The sequence below is a fragment of the Ranitomeya imitator genome, chromosome 5 (assembly GCF_032444005.1).
Source record: "Ranitomeya imitator isolate aRanImi1 chromosome 5, aRanImi1.pri, whole genome shotgun sequence".
In the NCBI taxonomy this organism is placed as follows: Eukaryota; Metazoa; Chordata; class Amphibia; order Anura; family Dendrobatidae; genus Ranitomeya; species Ranitomeya imitator.
Window position 1 is genome coordinate 268486919 of NC_091286.1, and position 19886 is coordinate 268506804.

The following is a 19886-nucleotide window of genomic DNA, read 5'->3' on the forward strand; positions in this document are numbered from 1 at the left end:
AGCACAGGCTCAGCAGGAGAACATCAGACACCAACCTCGGACGGACTTCAGATGATGGCAGGGGTCATCACGGGTTGATGCAGTCCAGGGTCATCTGGCACGGGCTTACTAGGACGGCCTCTCTCTCAGGCCTCAGGCGTAGCATAGGCTCAGCAGGAGAACATCAGTCACCGACCTTGGACAGACGTCAGACGATGGCAGGAGTCATCACAGATTGATGCAGTCCAGGGTCATCTGGCATGGGCATACTAGGACAACCTCTCTCTCAGTCCTCAGGCGTAGCACTGGCTCAGCAGGAGAACATTGGAAACTGATCACGGAAGGATGTCGTCACAGGGTTGACCCCGGGGATCCGGAGGAACATCGGGTCACAGGCTAGATATCAGGACATAGGCTGGACATCAGGACACAGACTGAACATCAGGACATCAAGACACGGACTGGACATTAGGACATCAGGACACAGGCTGGACATAAGGACACAGGCTGGACATCAGGACACAGCCAAGACATCGGAACATCAGGAATACCGGATAGACATCTGGGACACTGGCGTGGCAGCCCAGATCATTGGCTGGGACACTGGGGTGGCAGCCCAGGGTATCAGTTAAATCAGAACATCGGACACAAGAAGAACATCATGCAAGCACTGCCAGACTGGACCTGAGCTGGAGGGTGTTAGCCCCACATAGCAGGCTGAACACAGCATAGTATAAGCTCAGCAAGAACATCGGACTCCATCTATAAAATATGAGCCCAGGAAGTTCAGTTACTGGGTACGGGGTGTCAGACACAAAAGGACTTCAGGAACATAACACAGAGGGTCAGGTACTGGATATGCAGCCTCCAGGATAGGCGGGTCTGGGAACTCTGTTCCCAGAATAGGTGGAAAAGCAAAACACAAACGGAACTGAATATGCAGCCTCCAGGATAGGTGGGTCTGGGTACTCTGCCCCCAGAATAGGTGGAAAAACAAAACACAAACAGATCTGGATATGCAGCCTCCAGGATAGGTGGATCTGCTTACTCTGCCCCCAGAACAGGCGGAAGACAGGTATCTGCTCTCCCAAAATATACTGCAGACAGAACGAGAGCTGGATACCTAACACACAAGGCAAGACGCAGAAACTCAATGCAATGCTCTGGCAATGCCCAACAGGAAAGAGGGAGTTTATATAGGAGCTGCTCCTCAGCAATAGGCTGAGGAAAACAACACAGGTGCACACACAAACCCTAATAAAAGCAGGGTAGGTGTGGCCACGCACACCCTAGGCACCAACAGAAACCATTACAGCACAGTCAGCACAGGAACTGTGGCTTAGGGCACCTGGCAGCGACTGCTAGCCTGAACACACGTGGAAAGTCATGCACCAGCTGCATAGGACCTCTCAACCCGCGGATAGCTTCTACAGCGGCAGCCAGGGACTGCGCATGCGGATGGTCATGCAGCAGAGAAAAGACATTACAGCACATGTTCAGCTACGCAGCGGAGCAGGGAACTGAGCCACATCCATACAGGCAACAGACAACAGTGTCTCTGCACATTAAGGGGAGAGGAGAAAGGGTTAAAGCAGAGACATACAGAGTAACGCCGAAGTATCAAGGTATAAACCCACAGGTGTTACATATAGTACGATGGTTCCCTAACAACATCCTATATAATATGGTGGTCCACCTCACATCTCCCTATATAGTATGATGGTCCACCTCACAGTCCCTTATATTATATGATGGTCCACCTCACAGCCCCTTCCATACTATGATAGTCCACTTCACAGCACCTTTTTAGTATGATGGCTCCCCCAATGGACCCCTATATAGTATGATGGTTCCACCAACAACTTCTATATAGTTTGATGGTCCCCCCAACAGTACCTTATAGTGCCTGGTGGCCTATGGCTCCATGCTTCGTCATAAGTGTTAGCAGTATTGGGATCCTGAGGACGCCGATACTGTTGACAGCATAGCAGACAAGGCAGTTCACTGCTAGACAGGCCATTCTGACATTTGCCAGAATTGCCAGAGGGCCAGTCTGACTCTGGATGCATAGATGCTAGGAGTGTCTCCATTTTTCATGATCTCAAGTTGGTTGAGGGCTTATTTTTTGTGCGCTGAGCTGTCATTTTCATTTCTACAATTTTGGTTCAGATATGATCTTTTGATCACCCGTTATTGCACTTTAATGCAATGTTACGGCGACTAAAAAAGCATAATTCTGGCGTTTTGACTTTTTTCCCGCTACGCCGTTTAGTGATTAGGTTAATTCTTTTTTTTAATTGATTGATCAGGTGATTTTGAACTCGGTGATACTAAATCTGTGTATGTTTGAGCTTTTTTTTATTGTTTTATTATGAATGGGGCGAAAGGGGGTGATTTAAACTTTTATATATTTTTTATATATACATTTTTTTAAACTTTTTTTTCAATTTTGGCATGCTTCATTAGTCTCCATGGGAGACTAGAAGCTGTCATAACCCGAATGGCTCTACAGAATACTTCACTTGCTATGAGCGCTTATCACCGGGCGGTGCTCATAGCAATCTGGCAGTGACAATCATAATGGTCTCGAGGAGACCTCTGATTGTCATGCCAACCCATCGATGACCCACGATCAAACGATGAGGGTCACTGATAGGCGGATTTCCGGTGAGATTGGCAGAAATGCATGTTATATGCAGCTGTCAGTGTTTGACAGCGGCATTTAACTGGTTAATAGCCGTGGGTGGATCGCGATTCCACCTGCGGCTGTTCCGAGCCCATGTCAACTGTTCAAAACAGCTGACCTGTGCCAGGAAATATGCGGGCTCAGAGCCAGCGCCCACATCAAAGGGAGGGTGTCCAACATCGGCGTACTATTACGCACAATGTCGGAAAGGAGTTAAATCCCTTTTTTGACCATTATTGATTATATGATAAAAGGGTGTTGTATCCTTAGGCCTCACCCTCCTTCATTACACAAGTGCACAGCAACTGATCTTTTACATCAAATAAGCAGTCAGATTTACACAGATTTGGAGTTGGAAAATCTGATGATGTGGTAAAAATACTCACTTGTCTAGTAATTGTGCACACAGTGTATACATTTTTCCCATACCTAGTGTAAACACACACAGCTACCCTACTGTGAAAAAGGCCTTAAAGCAAGCCATAGTAATTAAAGGAAACTATCACGTACTTGGAGAATATATGTAAACTGTGCAGATATTACCTTTTGATGGATTTGAATCCAGGACAACGTGGCTGTAAAGCAATATTCAAAATAATTTATATTGAACATTATTGGTTGCAAGTAGAAATTAGCGTATTGATATGCAGATGATTGCATTATAGTCAAATTTCCTGAAATTCTACTGAAGTTCAATATGAATTTGAACACTTTGAAATGCAATTTGGAAATAAAAATCTTGCCTGGCACCATTTCCCACACAGCTGAAGCATCAGTGAGTGGACTAATATTGACCTAAATGGCCGAACTGGTTTCCCCATAATGCCCTGCAGCTGTGACATTTAGGAGATTATTGTTAGTGATGAACGAGCATGCTCGCGAATAATCGGTACTCACCCGGGCCTCTCACTGCTTGAGATGCTCGGTGCTCGCTGAGTACTTCCAGGGTTATTCGGCGGGAGCTCGGGTCCTCGCCCTGCATGTTTGGTGCTGTTTTAAGAGCCAATGAACATGCAGGGATTGTCTTCCACAAACTAATGCCGCAACCATGATGGTTGTGGCATTACAGTGATTGGCTGGCTGCACAGCATCATCTGGTCTATATCAGACCTGGCGCCACGATGCCCGCCACAGCTCCGGAATCACGCAGTGTAGGGAAAGGTGCTGCTGAGCTAGGGAGAGATTTGCTTGGTTTTTATCTAGTGTGGGTATACCATATATAACACACATATCCATCTCAACTAACAGTCCTTCTGAGGACTAATAAAGCTGCATAGAAATCAGTGCTATGCAGGCAGGAAGTATATGTGGCAGACTTCAGTGCATATAACAAGAGGGTCCATTCCAGTTCTGTCTGCTGCTGCAGCTATTAAACATATTTCTAGATATAGCCCCAGGTATCAAGGGCCAGGAATAATTTTTTGGCATGCCAGCTATTTACAACAGTGGTTTGTCAATCACAAGGATCAAAGATGAAAATTGCGCTAAAAATTCTGCAATTTCTGGCCTCCCTTTCAATTTTGTTGCAGTGTGTTAGCAAAATTATTGACACCAGTTTGCTAGTAAAAATAATTACCTACAGGCCAGTTATTTCAAACTGTGGTTTGTACATCACACGTATCACATATAAGTTTGCTCCAAATTCAGCCATTTGTAGTGAACGTGGAAAATATTATCCTACATTTAAAATGAGCAAGGCACGTGGCAAGAGACGGGAAACTGGACGTGATGTGATGGTGCTTGCAGAGGCCGAGGCCTGGCCATGGGCAAGCTGAAATTGTGCCACGACAAACACCCACATCTTCTTGCCCAACCTTCCTGTCCCAATTACTAGGGGACCGCAGCACACCACTATTGAACCTAGAGCAGTGTCAAAAGGTTGTTGGTTGGATAGCGGATAATGTTTCCAGGCACTTTGCCACCACTTCCGCACCGTCAAGTCTCAGTAGCCATGAGTCTGGACCGCATATTCCTCACCCTGATCCTCCTTCCTCCCATCATGTCGAGTGCCCGGATCTGATCCCATGCTTGGACACTCTGAAGAGCTGTTCTCTTCTCCATTTATCGATTAGGACTTCTCGCCCAGTCCACTTGAAGCCGGGCAAAAGGAGATCGCATGTACCGATGCCCAAATATTTGAGCAGCCAGTCACATGAAGGCTATGGTGGGAAAGTGTCACAAGATGTGGACGATGATAATACACAATTGCCAGAAAGTCAGGAGGAGGACCAGGGTGCGGAAGTGGAAGACGAGGTGGTGGATGATATAGTAACTGACCCAAGCTGGCAGAAGGACATGCAGAGTGAGGACAGCAGCACACTGTGGGAGAGAGGCATAGCACCCCAACAGACAGGAAGAAGCATTGTGGTGGCTGGAGACGGGCAACCTTTCCCCGTAACAGCAACACAACATAAGTTGCCAGTCTAACTGTTAGGTCTTCCCGAGTCTGGTTGTTTTTTAAAGACTCTTCCGATAACCCCAAAATGACAATTTCACCTCCTATCAGGCCAGCATCAAAAGGGGTAGCAAAACTACCAGCCTGACCACCACCAGCATGATCAGGCACATGGCAGAAATGCACTCAACTTTTTGGGCTGAACCACAGGGTAGAGCAACAGTGTCTGCGGGCAACACCACTGCTTCTTCTGCTGTTGTGCGTGCAAGCCAAACCCCTGTGCATGTTGCATGCGAAGATGCCTCCTGCCCTGCACCTGTCATTGCACACACTCAACTAGCACCATCAGCAAGCATGTCCACATCCTTGTCCCAGCGCAGCGTTCAGTTGTTCATTCCCTGGGAACACAAATGCAAATATACAGGCAATTCCCCACAGGCCACACTATTAAATTCACACAGTTCTCAACTGCTTGCAATCGCAATGTTGCCTTTTAGGCTCATGGAGACCCCCAATTGCCACTAATTCTCCCAGTGTGTCGTCCCCGAATTACAAAAGCACGTGTCCCATTACATTTGCCATGCCCTCAACAGTGCAGTTACTGGGATAGTCCACCTAACCACAGACACGTGGACAAGTGCTTGTGAGCAGGGACAGTACATCTCGCTGACGGCACACTGGGTTAACATAGTGGAAGCCGTGAACCAGTTAGACCTTGGGATGGAATACATTCTCCCGACAATGAGGATTGTGGGCCCTAGGTCAATTTGGGTTGCTCCCACAGTCTACAGCTCCTGAACCTCATCCTCCTCCTCCTCTTCAGCCTCCATCTCTGAAATGACCACATCAGTCACAAGCTGGAAGCACTGCAGCACTGCCTCAGCCAAGTGGCAACAGGCTGTGCTGAAGCTAATATGCTCAGGTGACAAACCGCACAATGATGAAGAGTTGTGGACATCTCTGAAAGAGCTGATAGATCTGTGGCTGACACCACTGAACCAGCAGCCAGACATGGTCGTGTGTGACAATGGCCGGAATCTAGTGGCTGCTCTGAGGCAAAGTGAGATCACACATGTAGCATGTCTGGCCCATGTGCTTAAACTCGTGATTCAGCAGTTTCTCAAAAACTTTCCTTAGCTGCCAGATCTGCTTGTCAAAATACGCCGCCTGTGTACCCATTTTAGAAAGTCAGCTACAGCTTCTGCCGCCATTGCTGTGCTTCAGCAGTGTTTGCAGCTTCCAACTCACCGACTGATGTGCGATGTCCCCACATATTGGAATTCTACACTGCAGATGTTGGAAAGGATTTGTGAGCAGAAGAGGGTAGTTGTTGACTACCAACATCAACAAGGCTGTCGGTATTCAGTTCAGACTCCACACATAAGACCTCAGAAATGGACATGGATGTCAGACATATGTACCATCCTCTAAAACTTTGAGGACACCACCAAGATGGTAAGCAATGGTGACGCCATAATTAGCATCACCATCCCGCTTCTCTGTGTTCTGAAATGCTCTCTTCTCACAATCAAAGAGGATTCATTGCAGGCAGAGCACGATGAGATGGAGCAAGGAACCACACAGGGGGATTACACACAGCCCAGCCTCATTTCATCCCTTCATCCCTTTACCTTCAACCTGGTAAATTGACCTCCAGCTTTATACCTTTAAGCCTTGTATTATTGTTGTTATATTGTACTCTGACTGTAACTCTTGATATATTGTGATTGTATATTTCTTGTAATTATCTAGTGCGCCCTTAAGGCAATTAAATCATAAATTAATTTTGGGCTGATCCATTTACTCTGATTGCGAATCTTAGAATACCCAGTGTGGGTAACAGGGCAGTCTCCCCGGCGGCCATTTGCTCTAAGTGCAGTTTCTTTACTGACCTGGGAGACAAAGGGGGCGCCGGAGAGCTGGGCCTGTGTAGTGACGTCACGGATTGGTGACGTGGGAGGAAGGGGTAATCCTCCCAACGTGGATTGGGTGACATTGAGGAAGAGGAGAAGGAGGAGGAAGAACAGGAGCTAGTTTCATGCTCTATAGACGGTACTACCTGCACTACAGTCATACCGTCGGTTCAGGTCTACTAAAATGGGGCAATACCAGAAGTCCCTTGTTGCAGAATTATTAAAAAAATTCCCATCTGAAAACACTGGTGGTAGAAGTCACAGTTTGTTGGACAACCAAGGTGTATAGGTGAGAGAGACACAACTCAAATCCAGCAGAGGCAGGGAAACACTGTCAAAGTTCTGGGAGAGTTTTCTCAGATCCTCCCACAGGCCCTGAGGCACGGGGTACTCTTCCAAGGAGTGCAAAGTTTGGGTAGATGCTGAGGGAGTAGCTTTATGACCGTACCAACGTCTTCTGTGATTCCTCTGTGCTTTATAATTATTGGGTATCCATGCTGGACACATGGCATTAACTGGCTATCTATGCCTTGGAGGTCCTGGCCTGCCCTGTCGCTAGCAATTTGTCAGAGCGGGTTTTTAGTGCCATTGGTGGAATTATAACTGATAAGCGCATCCGCCTGTCAACTAAAAATGCTGAGAGGCTGACTCTTATAAAAATGAACAAGGGCTGGATTGGACCAGACTTCTCAACACCACCAAATGATAGCAGCGCAACAAAGTCAAATCCAGTGTCTTTTTTTTGGGGAGGTTTACTCCCATGCATCTCTTCACACCCACATATGGGTATGCACTTCCTTATTTTGGCTATTTGCTGTTGTCCTCCTCCTTCTCCTCATCCTCATCCTCCACCACCATATCACCAGGATGACCATGGTCTGTGATGCAACACATCATTATTTTAAAGAGTGTTTATGATGTCCTTAAAAACAATTTTTTAGACAGTGTGTTCAAGTTTACCCCCAGGGGTAAATGTTTGTCAGTCCATACACTTAGTGCATGGGCATTACAAGTATAGGAGACCCGCTCCTTTATAATGGGAAAAAAAATTATTATGTCTCTTCCAAGGGGCATTGGAGTGCCTCCAAATTTTTGGCAGCCCTTGCATTCACTGCATAGGCAAACACTATGGGAGACCCACTTTCTAATAATGGGAATGTTTTTTCATGAGGCCCTCCTCTACATCTCTTCAATGGGGCATTGGAGTGCCTCCAAATTTTTGGCAGCCCTTGCATTCATTGCATAGGCAAAAACTATGTGTGACCCACTTCCTAATAATGGGCACAATGTTTCAGTAGGCCCTCCTGTACATCTCTGCAAAGATTATTGGGCTGCGTCCAAATTTTGGACAGCCCTGCCACTCACTGCATAGGCAAATACTGTGGGAGACCCAGTTCCTAATAATGGGAACATTGTTTTCAGGAGGCTCTCCTGTACGTCTCTTCAAAGGGGTATTTGGGTGCGTCCAAATTTTTGGCAGCCCTTGCATTCATTGCATAGGCAAACACTATTGGTGACTAACTTCCTAATAATGGGAATATTGTTTTCAGGAGACCCTCCTGTACATCTCTTCAAAGGTTACTGGGGTGCGTACAAATTTTGGACAGCCCTGCCACTCACTGCATAGGCAAATACTGTGGGAGACCCAGTTCCTAATAATGGGAACATTGTTTTTAGAAGGCCCTCCTGTACGTCTCTTCAAAGGGGTATTTGGGTGCATCCAAATTTTAGGCACCCCTGCTCCTCACTGCATAGGCAAATACTATGGGAGACCCACTTCCTAATAATGGGAGCGTTGTTTTCAGGAGGCCCTCCTGTACGTCTCTTCAAAGTGTATTGGGGTGCGTCCAAATTTTGGACAGCCTTGCCACTCACTGCATAGGCAAATACTATGGAAGACCCACTTCCTTATAATGGGAACATTATTTTCAGAGGCCCTCCTCTACGTCTCGTCAAAGGGGTATTGGGGTGCATCCACATTTTTGGCAGCCCTTGCATTCTCTGCATAGGCAAACACTATGGGAGACCCACTGCCTAATAATGGGAACATTTTTTCATGAGGCCCTTCAGTACATCTCGTCAAAGGGGTTTTAGTGTGCATCCAAAGTTTTGGCAGCCCTTGCATTCTCTGCATAGGCAAACACTATTGGAGAACCACTTCCTAATAATGGGGACATTGTTTTCAAGAGGCCCTCCTGTATGTCTCCTCAAAGAGGTATTGGGGTGCGTCCTAATTTTTGGTAGCCCTGCCACTCGAAGCATAGGCAAACATTATGGGAGACTGACTTCCTAATAATTGGAACATTTTTTCATGAGGCCCTTCTGTACGTCTCGTCAAAGGGATACTGGGGCATGTTCAAATTTTTGGCAGCCCTACCACTCACTGCATAGCCAAATACTACGGGAGACCCACCTCCTAGTAATGGGAGTGTTGTTTTCAGGAGGCCCTCCTGTACGTCTCGTCAAAGGGGTATTGGGATGCATCCAAATTTTTGGCAGCCCTTGCATTCATTGCATAGGCAAAAACTATGAGTGACCCACTTCCTAATAATGGGAATATTGTTTTCAGGACACCCTTCTGTACGCCTCGTCAAAGGGGTATTGGGGTGTGTTCAAAGTTTGGGCAGCCTTGCCACTCACTGCATAGGCAAATACTATGGGAGACCCACTTCCTTATAATGGGAACATTATTTTCAGGAGGCCCTCCTCTACGTCTCATCAAAGGGGTATTGGGGTGCATCCAAATTTTTGGCAGCCCTTGCATTCTCTGCATAGGCAAACACTATGGGAGACCCGCTGTCTAATAATGGGAACATTTTTTTCATGAGGCCCTCCAGTACATCTCGTCAAAGGGGTTTTAATGTGCATCCAAATTTTTGTCAGCCCTTGCATTCTCTACATAGGCAAACACTATGGGAGATCCACTTCCTAATAATGGGAACATTGTTTTCAAGAGGCCTTCCTTTATGTCTCTTCAAAGAGGGATTGGGGTGCGTCCTAATTTTGGGTAGCCCTGCCACTCGAAGCATAGGCAAACATTATGGGAGACACACTTCCTAATAATTGGAACATTGTTTTCATGAGTCCCTTCTGTACGTCTCGTCAAAGGGATACTGGGGCGTGTTCAAATTTTTGGCAGCCCTACCCCTGACTGCATAGCCAAATAATATGGGAGACCCACTTCCTAATAATGAGAGCGTTGTTTTCAGGAGGCCCTCCTGTACGTCTCGTCAAAGGGGTATTGGGGTGCATCCAAATTTTTGGCAGCCCTGCCACTCATTGCATACACAATAATAGTATAGGAGACCCACTGTTTTATAATGGGAACAGCAAAGCATATCAGGCTGAAGGATCTCTAAGAATAGTGAGGGCGGACTGCTGTCCCTTTAAGAATAGTAAAGGCTGCCTGATGACCCTATAAAAATAGGCTTTGTGACTTTAAGAGTCCCTCCTTGATAAATGAAACAGGATGTGTCTGATGATATGTCACACATCACATGGCCAGAGAAGGTTGTAAAATATTAAAATGACATTTCCCAGTAAATTCATTTGTCTTGGTTGAAAGTAGGGTTGAGCGACCTTGACTTTTTTAGAGTCGAGTCGGGTTTCGCAAAACCCGACTATCTCAAAAGTCGGGTCGAGTGAAATCGGCCGATTATGTTGTAAAGTCGGGATTGACCGAAACACGAAACCCAATGCAAGTCAATGGGGCAGCATAGTCGGCAGTGAGTGGGGGCCAGGAAAACACCTAGAGTGCCCATTTTAATGGCAAAAACATCCATTCTTCTTAATGAAGCTTGTCAATCTTAATTTCCCTTACAATAATAGTTAGGCATTGGAAATTGGGGGTCATTTGACTAAAGTTGTTGGGGGTAGAGCTGGTTCAAGTATTTTGTGGACCCAAGAAATCTGGACCACGTCAAGGCAGTGGAGCAAGGCGAGGTAAGTATTTAAACTTTGCAAGTGCTGTGATCCTGAGCAAGCAGGGGGGGCCCACTCGTTGCCATTGGCACTGGCACAGGGCCCCTCAAAGTACGGCGGTGTGTTTGCACGGCGGGGGCGCCTCCCACCGGCAGCGACACTTTTGTGTTCTATGAGGGGCCATGTGCCAGTGACTTCGCCAACGAGTATGCCCTCCCCACCTGATGATGGAACTAGCACTTTCATCTTCACCTTCCTCTTTGTCCCCTTGTAAGGTGGTATACTATGTGGGAAGGGGAACCTGAATTTCAGCAGGGTCAGATTCTGGCTGTGTAGCGTGCATGGGGAATGTAGTGGTCTGGGGCAATGTACCAGCAGACTCATCTATCACTGGCTGGGCAATGGGCAGGATGAGGAGGAAACACAGATATAGGCCCAAAGAATAAAGTGGGCTAAATGCAGTTCAAAATTGGTAACAGGACTAACCAGGGGGCATTGCTTTGTTCAGTGGAGGACAACTGTAATGAGAGGCTGACACAGAGAGTAGGTCCAAATCAGTAAGTAGTCTAAATGCAGTTCAAAATTGGCAACAGTAGTAAACAGGCGGCACAGCTTTGTTCAGTGGAGGAGAACAGCAAGGAGCGGCAGACACTGATAGTAAGCCCCAACCCAACTAGTAGGCCAAATGCAGATGTTCCATTTAACAACTATTTAACAAGAGCCTGAAGATAGAAGCTCAGGAAAGGCAACCAGGAGAACACCTTAGAGCGGCAGACACTGTTAGTAGGCCCCAACCAAACTAGTAGGCCCACTGCAGTTTTAAAATTCCGATAGGCTGAAAACCAGATAATTTCAGGTCATTTTTTGTAAAGAGGACAGCTGTATTGAGTGGCGCAGCCAGACACTACAAGTAGGCCTTACACCACAAAGTTGGCTCGACGCAGGTTTAAAAAAGGTTACATGGGTACACGGTCTGCATTGTTGTGCTCAGTGGAGGAATAATTGGAAGGAGGGACCGCAGAAAGACTTAGTAGGCCTAAAATAACAAAATAGGCTCTATGCAGCTTCGATTATGTGGCAACCTGAAAAACACCTTGGAGTGGCAGACACCGTCTGTACGACCCAGACCCAACTTGTAGGCCTAATGCAGTGTTGTTTCAACAACTACTTAACGAGAGCATGAAGATTGAAGCTATGGAGAGGCAACGTGGAGAACACCTTGGAGCGGCAGACACCGTCTCTACGACCCAGACCCAACTTGTAGGCCTAATGCAGTGTTGTTTCAACAACTACTTAACGGGAGCATGAAGATTGAAGCTATGAGGAGGCAACCTGGAGAACACCTTGGAGCAGCAGACACCGTTTCTACGATCCAGACCCAACTTGTAGGCCTAATGCAGTGTTGTTTCAACAACTACTTAACGAGAGCATGAAGATTGAAGCTATGGAGAGGCAACCTGGAGAACACCTTGGAGCGGCAGACACCGTTAGTAGGCCCTACCGAAGTAGCAGCCCCAATGCAGTTTTCAAATTCCTATAGGCTGAAAACCAGACAATTGATGCTCAGCTATTTTCAGAGGAGGACAGCTGTATTGAGTGGCGCAGACAGACACAGGTAGTAGGCCTTAAACCAAAAATTTGGCTCAATGCAGTTTAAAAAAGGTTACACAGGCAGCATTGGTGTGGTCAGCAGAGGACAATTTGAATTAGGGACTGCAGACAGACTTAGTAGGCTGTCCCTGTGGACCATGCATCCACCACATTAACCCAGTGCGCCGTAATGGACACGTAACCTTCCGTGGACATGCCTACTGGTCATTGCGTCTGTTGTCAGGTGCACCTTTCTACTCTTAGATTGCCTGAGTGCAAGGACAATGCGGACTTTTTCATGCTGGTGGAGGGCTGGGATGGCTTTTCTCGCAAAAGAAGTGTCGACTGGGTAGCTCGAACCGTGGTACAGCGTAGTTCATCTGGGCTTTATAAATATAAAATAAAGAAAAAAAGTAGGCTCTATGCACTTTCAGCTAGGTTCCAGGGGTACACGGCCAGCATTGGTCTGGTCAGTGGAGGACAATTTGAATTATGGACTGCAGACAGGCTTAGTACGCCTACAATGAAAAAAAGGATGCTCTATGCAATTTAAAATAGGTTCCAGGGGTACACGGCCAGCATTGGTCTGGTCAGTGGAGGACTATTGGAAGGAGGGACCGCAGACAGGCTTAGTAGGCCTAACATAAGAAAAGTAGGCTGTAGGCACTTTAAAATAGGTTCCAGGGGTACACGGCCAGCATTCGTCTGGTCAGAGGAAGACTATTGGAAGGAGGGACCGCAGACAGGCTTAGTAGGCCTAACATAAGAAAAGTAGGCTGTAGGAACTTTAAAATAGGTTCCAGGGGTACAAGGGCAGCAGTGGTGTGGTCAGTGAAGGACAATTTCTATTATGGACCGCAGACAGACTTAGTAGGCCTAACATAACAAAAGTAGGCTCTATGCACTTGGAATTATCTTGCAGGGGTACACAGGCAGCATTGGTGTTGTCAGCGGAGGCCGATTGTAAGGAGTGTCTGACAGTTAGTACTCCCAAAAAATAAATAGATGTTAATGTCTCGCAATACAACAAAACCAAAAACAAAAGGGTGGCATACTTATGTACAGGGGTGGGCTCCTCTGCTGAGTTTCAGACCTAGTAATTTGGCGCTAAGTATTTACTGGTGTAAATATAGGACACTGCCCCTGACTATTTTAAGTAGCATCATACATCTCAACACATTGGTATTGTCAGTGCCAGGCATTGAAGGATGTCAGCGCATAGACTAAACATTGGTGGAGCTATTAGAGATAATTTTGCAAATCGTAGAGCACTGTTTGAGCTGGGGGGGGACTGTCTTGTGGCCGGCTGTACAGGCCCAGGGCCCCTCATGTTACAACGGTGTGTCTGAAGTTGGTTGCGCGCCACCACCGCCAGAGACACTTTATTGTACTATGAGGGACCCAGTGGCAGTGCCGTCGGCCAAAAGCGGGCACACCCACCTCTTCAAACAAACGGCACTATCACGGGTGCTTGCGCCAAGTGGCGAGACCACGGCCCCGTGGGGGGAGTTTGCCCATTTAGGGGGGTGTAAACATGTCTTATGCTGGACAAACAGCTGCTGCAAATTACGAGATCGGAAAACTCAGTCAGACCAGTCCACAAGCAAGACCTTTTCATAGGAAAGCTAGGTGTCAGCCGGGAAAGATGGGGCAAAATAATTCGAAATCCAGGAGTGATTCATTTTAAAGAAGGTTAGATCATCAACATTTTGGGTAGTCACTAGTCAGACAAGTCCTTTTTTCGGTTAATATTGAACCAGCAGCACTGAATACTCTTTCTGATAGCACACTAGCTGCTGGGCAAGCAAGCTCCTGCAATGCATATTCTGCCAATTCTGGCCAGGTGTCTAATTTGGATGCCCAGTAATCAAATGGGAATGACGGTTGAGGGAGAACATCGATAAGGGATGAAAAATATTTAGTAACCATACTGGAAAAATGTTGTCTCCTGTCACTTTGAATTGATGCTGCAGTACCTGTCCTGTCTGCGGTCATAGCAAAATCACTCCACAACCTGGTCAGAAAACCCCTCTGTCCAATGCCACTTCTGATTTGTGCACCTCTAACACCTCTGGTCTGCTGCCCCCTGCAGATCATGTGAGAACCACCACCGGCGCTGTGTGCTGGGAATGCCTGAATCAAACGGTCAACAAGAGTTGATTGTTTGGTTGCTAATATTTGTTCCAGGTTCTCATGTGGCATGATATTTTGCAATTTGCCTTTATAGCGAGGATCAAGGAGGCAGGCCAACCAGTAATCGTCATCGTTCATCATTTTAATAATGTGTGGGTCCCTTTTGAGGATACGTAAGGCATAATCCGCCATGTGGGCCAAAGTTCCAGTTGTCAAATCTGCGGTTGTGCTGGGTTGAGGGGCAGTTACAGGCAAATCTACGTCACTTGTGTCCCTCAAAAAACCTGAACCCGGCCTTGCCACGCCACCAATTTCCATTGGCCCCGAGAAGCTTCCTCATTAAAAAAATATTCATCCCCATGATCCTCCTCTTCCTCCTCCTCCTGTTCGCCCGCTACCTCGTCCTGTACACTGCCCTGACCAGACAATGGCTGACTGTCATCAAGGCTTTCCTCTTCCTCTGCTGCAGACGCCTGCTCCTTTATGTGCGTCAAACTTTGCATCAGCAGATGCATTAGGGGGATGCTCGGGCTTATTATGGCGTTGTCTGCACTAACCAGCCGTGTGCATTCCTCAAAACACTGAAGGACTTGACACATGTCTTGTACCTTCGACCACTGCACACCTGACAACTCCATGTCTGTCATCCAACTGCCTGCCCGTGTATGTGTATCCTCCCACAAATACATAACAGCACGCCTCTGTTCGCACAGTCTCTGAAGCATGTGCAGTGTTGAGTTCCACTTTGTTGCAACGTTGATGATTAGGCGATGCTGGGGAAGGTTCAAAGATCGCTGATAGTTCTGCATACGGCTGGAGTGTACGGGCGAACGGCGGATATGCGAGCAAAGTCTGTGCACTTTGAGGAGCAGGTCGGATAAACCCGGATAACTTTTCAGGAAGCACTGCACCACCAGGCTTAAGGTGTGAGCCAGGCAAGGAATGTGTTTCAGTTGGGAAAGGGCGATGGCAGCCATGAAATTCCTTCCATTATCACTCACTACCTTGCCTGCCTCAAGATCTACAGTGCCCAGCCATGACTGCGTTTCTTTCTGCAAGAACTCGGACAGAATTTCCACGGTGTGTCTGTTGTCGCCCAAACACTTCATTGCCAATACAGCCTGCTGACGCTTGCCAGTAGCTGCCCCATAATGGGACACCTGGTGTGCAACAGTGGCAGCTGCGGATGGAGTGGTAGTGCAACTGCGGTCTGTGGACGAGCTCTCGCTTCTGCAGGAGGACGAGGAGGAGGGGCGAACGGCTACAGCCAACTGTTTCCTAGACCGTGGGCTAGGCAGAACTGTCCCAATATTGCTGTCCCCTGTGGACCCTGCATCCACCACATTCACCCAGTGTGCCGTGATGGACACGTAATGTCCCTGGCCATTCCTACTGGTCCATGCATCTGTTGTCAGGTGCACCTTTGTACTCACAGATTGCCTGAGTGCATGGACGATGTGCTCTTTAACATGCTGGTGGAGGGCTGGGATGGCTTTTCTCGAAAAGAAGTGTCGACTGGGTAGCTCATAGCGTGGTACAGCGTAGTCCATCAGGGCTTTGAAAGCTTCGCTTTCAACTAACCGGTAGGGCATCATCTCTAACAAGATTAGTCTAGCAATGTGGGCGTTCAAACCCTGTGTACGCTGATGCGAGGATGAGTACTTCCTTTTTCTAACGAGAGTCTGATGTTGGGTGAGCTGGACTGGAGAGCTGGAGATCGTGGAACTAGCGGGGGTGCCGGTGGACATGGCAGACTGAGAGACGGTTGGAGACGGTATTCTTGCCGGTGCCCTACATGCAGTGTTTCCTGCTACGAAACTGGTGATTCCCTGACCCTGACTGCTTTGGCCTGGCAACGAAACCTGCACAGATACTGCAGGTGGTGCGGGAAATGGTGGCCTTACAGTGACGGAAGGGATGTAGCGTTGCTGACTAGCTTCATTGGCCGAGGGTGCTACAACCTTAAGGGACATTTGGTAGTTAGTCCAGGCTTGCAAATGCATGGTGGTTAAATGTCTATGCATGCAACTTGTATTTAGACTTTTCAGATTCTGACCTCTGCTGTTGTGAGTTCTGTTTTTGGGCTCCCTCTGGTGGTTACTGATGGTACTGGGTGACTTGTGTTCTCTGCGGTCTCTGGTGTCCACCTGTTTCATCAGGTTATGGGTGTTTCCTATTTAACCTGGCTTTTTTGTCATTTCCTCGCCGGCTATCAATGTAATCAGCGTGTCTTTTTACCTCTGCTCCCTGCGTCTGTTATCTTCAGGACAAGCTAAGTTTTGATTTTCCTGTCCAACGTTTTGCTTACTTTTTGTCTTAGTCCAGCTTGCAGATATTTGTTTCCTTGCTGCTGGTTGCTCTAGTGGGCTGAAATTACTCCTCATGTTCCATGAGTTGGCACATGAGTTCAAGTAATTTCAGGATGGGTTTTTGAAGGGTTTTTCGCTGACCGCACAGTTTACTTTTGTATCCTCTGCTATCTAGCTTTAGCGGGCCTCATTTTTGCTGATTCTATTTTCATAACTACGTATGTGCTTTCCTCTCATTTCACCGTTATTACATGTGGGGGGCTGCTATTTCTGTGGGGTCTTTCTCTGGAGGCAAGTGAGGTCTGTGTTTCTTCTTATAGGGGAAGTTAATCCTTCGGCTGGCGCGAGACGTCTAGGAATCATTGTAGGCACGTTCCCCGGCTACTGCTAGTTGTGTAATAATATAGGGCACGGCACTCTTGGCTTCTAGGAGGTGCACAAGTTGGGTTTCCAACCCGTCAAATCAATGCAATAAATACTTGGCACTCAGGAGATGATAGAAAGTGAACAATTCGTTTATTGGGTGCATCCACAGTTTAAACGTTTTCGGTCTATTAAACAGACCTTCATCAGAAAATAGGTGCTGGATTACTGGAAGCCACGAGTAGAGTGGGCCCACAGGGGTGCCACTTATAGGGCAAGTCCAGGAGAACTGGGCGCCTAGGAGAGACTGGAGCTGCAGGAGTAGAGCGCTATAAGGAGGCGAGACACTCGCAAGGGAAGTAGCGCTGAGGACTCCAGAGAGACAGGCACCGGACCGCTGTGGTAGCGTCACTCCTGTGGAATGCTCAGGAGTGACGCTACCACAGCGGTCCGGTGCCTGTCTCTCTGGAGTCCTCAGCGCTACTTCCCTTGCGAGTGTCTCGCCTCCTTATAGCGCTCTACTCCTGCAGCTCCAGTCTCTCCTAGGCGCCCAGTTCTCCTGGACTTGCCCTATAAGTGGCACCCCTGTGGGCCCACTCTACTCGTGGCTTCCAGTAATCCAGCACCTATTTTCTGATGAAGGTCTGTTTAATAGACCGAAAACGTTTAAACTGTGGATGCACCCAATAAACGAATTGTTCACTTTCTATCATCTCCTGAGTGCCAAGTATTTATTGCACTGCTAGTTGTGTGTTTAGGTTCAGGATCGCGGTCAGCTCAGGTTCCATCACCCTAGAGCTTGTTTTGTTTTTGTGCTTGTCCTTTTGTGATCCCCTGCCATTGGGATCATGACACTCTGCTTAAGGTAGTTGAACATTTTTGACAGATGACTTTGCGCTGATCATTTGGATGTTGTTTAAAAAAACGCCAGAATGCACTCTTTCTACCATCGGATACCTTTTCAGGCATTGCAGACTGAGCTTCTTTAACCGGATGGCCACACTGTCCTCCAACTGGTTTTGGCTTTGCCACGCATTTTGGGCCAGATACGGGCGCGGCAGATGGAACCTGTTGTGATGTTGATGCCTGCTGAGGCCCCTCCTCCTCCGCTTCAGAACTACTGCCGCCTGCACACTGTTCCCCCAATGGCTGCCAATCGGGGTCAACAACTTGGTCATCTATGACCTCCTCTTCTATCTCGTGTGCAACTTCGTCTGTGTCACCGTGTAAGCCGGTGGTATAGCGTTCGTGATGGGGCACCATAGTCTCATCAGGGTCTGATTCTGGATCAGTACACTGCGAGGGAAATGTTGTGGTCTAAGTCAAAGGAACAGCATAGTAATCTGGCTGTGGCTGTGCATCTGAGCACTCCATGTCCGATTCAACTTGTAATGGGCATGGCCTGTTAACTGTTTCACTTTCTAACCCAGGAACGGTATGTGTAAAGAGCTCCATGGAGTAACCCGTTGTGTCGCCTAACGCATCCTTCTCTGTTGTTGTTTTCGCTGAAGAGGACAAGGAAGCGACATGTCCCTGACCGTGAACATCCACTAATGACGCGCTGCTTTTACATTTACCAGTTTCAGAAGAGGAGGCAAAAGAGCTAGAGGCTGAGTCAGCAAGGAAAGCCAAAACTTGCTCTTGCTGCTCCAGCTTTAAAAGGGGTTTTCCTACTCCAAGAAAAGGGAGCGTTTGAGGCCTTGTGTAACCAGACGACGAACCTGGCTCCACAACTCGAGACTTAGGTGCTATATTGCTTTTCCCACGACCACCTGATGCTCCACCACCCCTACCATCATTACCAGCTGGCAATGACCGCCCACGGCCACGACCTCTTCCACCAGACTTCCTCATTGTTTGCAAAACGTAACCAAAGTAACGATTTTTGTTACTGTAAAACAACATACAAGGTGAACTCAAACTTCTTTAGGATTTAGATGTCCCTTTATAGATGGGTGAGACAGCAAGGAAAATCAGGCACAATGTTACACACTAGGTTTTCTGTGGCACAAAATGAGAGAGATGCCACACACGCAGGACTGTCACTCAAGCACAAATGCCAATATTAATCTCCCACTAATTTTTTTTTCTTCAGGGAGAATTTAAAAACAAACAAAAAAAAACAACAGTATTATAGACACTAGGCTTTCTGTGCCCCACAATTTGAGAGAGATGGCACACATGACTGGCACTCAAGCACAAATGCCAATATTAATCTCCCACTATTTATTTTTTTTCAGGGAGAATTTAAAAACAAAAAAAAAAAACAGTATTAGACACTAGGCTTTCTGTGCCCCACAATTTGAGAGAGATGGCACACACACCTGGCACTGAAGCACAAATGCCAATATTAACCCCTTCCCGACCTTTGACGCACCGTATGCATCATGAAAAACCGTGCCAATCCGACCTGTAACGCAGCATATGCATCATGGCCGGATTGGGCTCCTACAGGCCGGGTGAAAGGGTTAACTCCAATTTCACCCGGCCTGCAGGGACAGGAGGAGTTGTACTTTAGCCCGGGGGGGGTGGCTTCACCCTCCCGTGGCTACGATCCCTCTGATTGGCTGTTGAAAGTGAAACTGCCAATCAGAGAT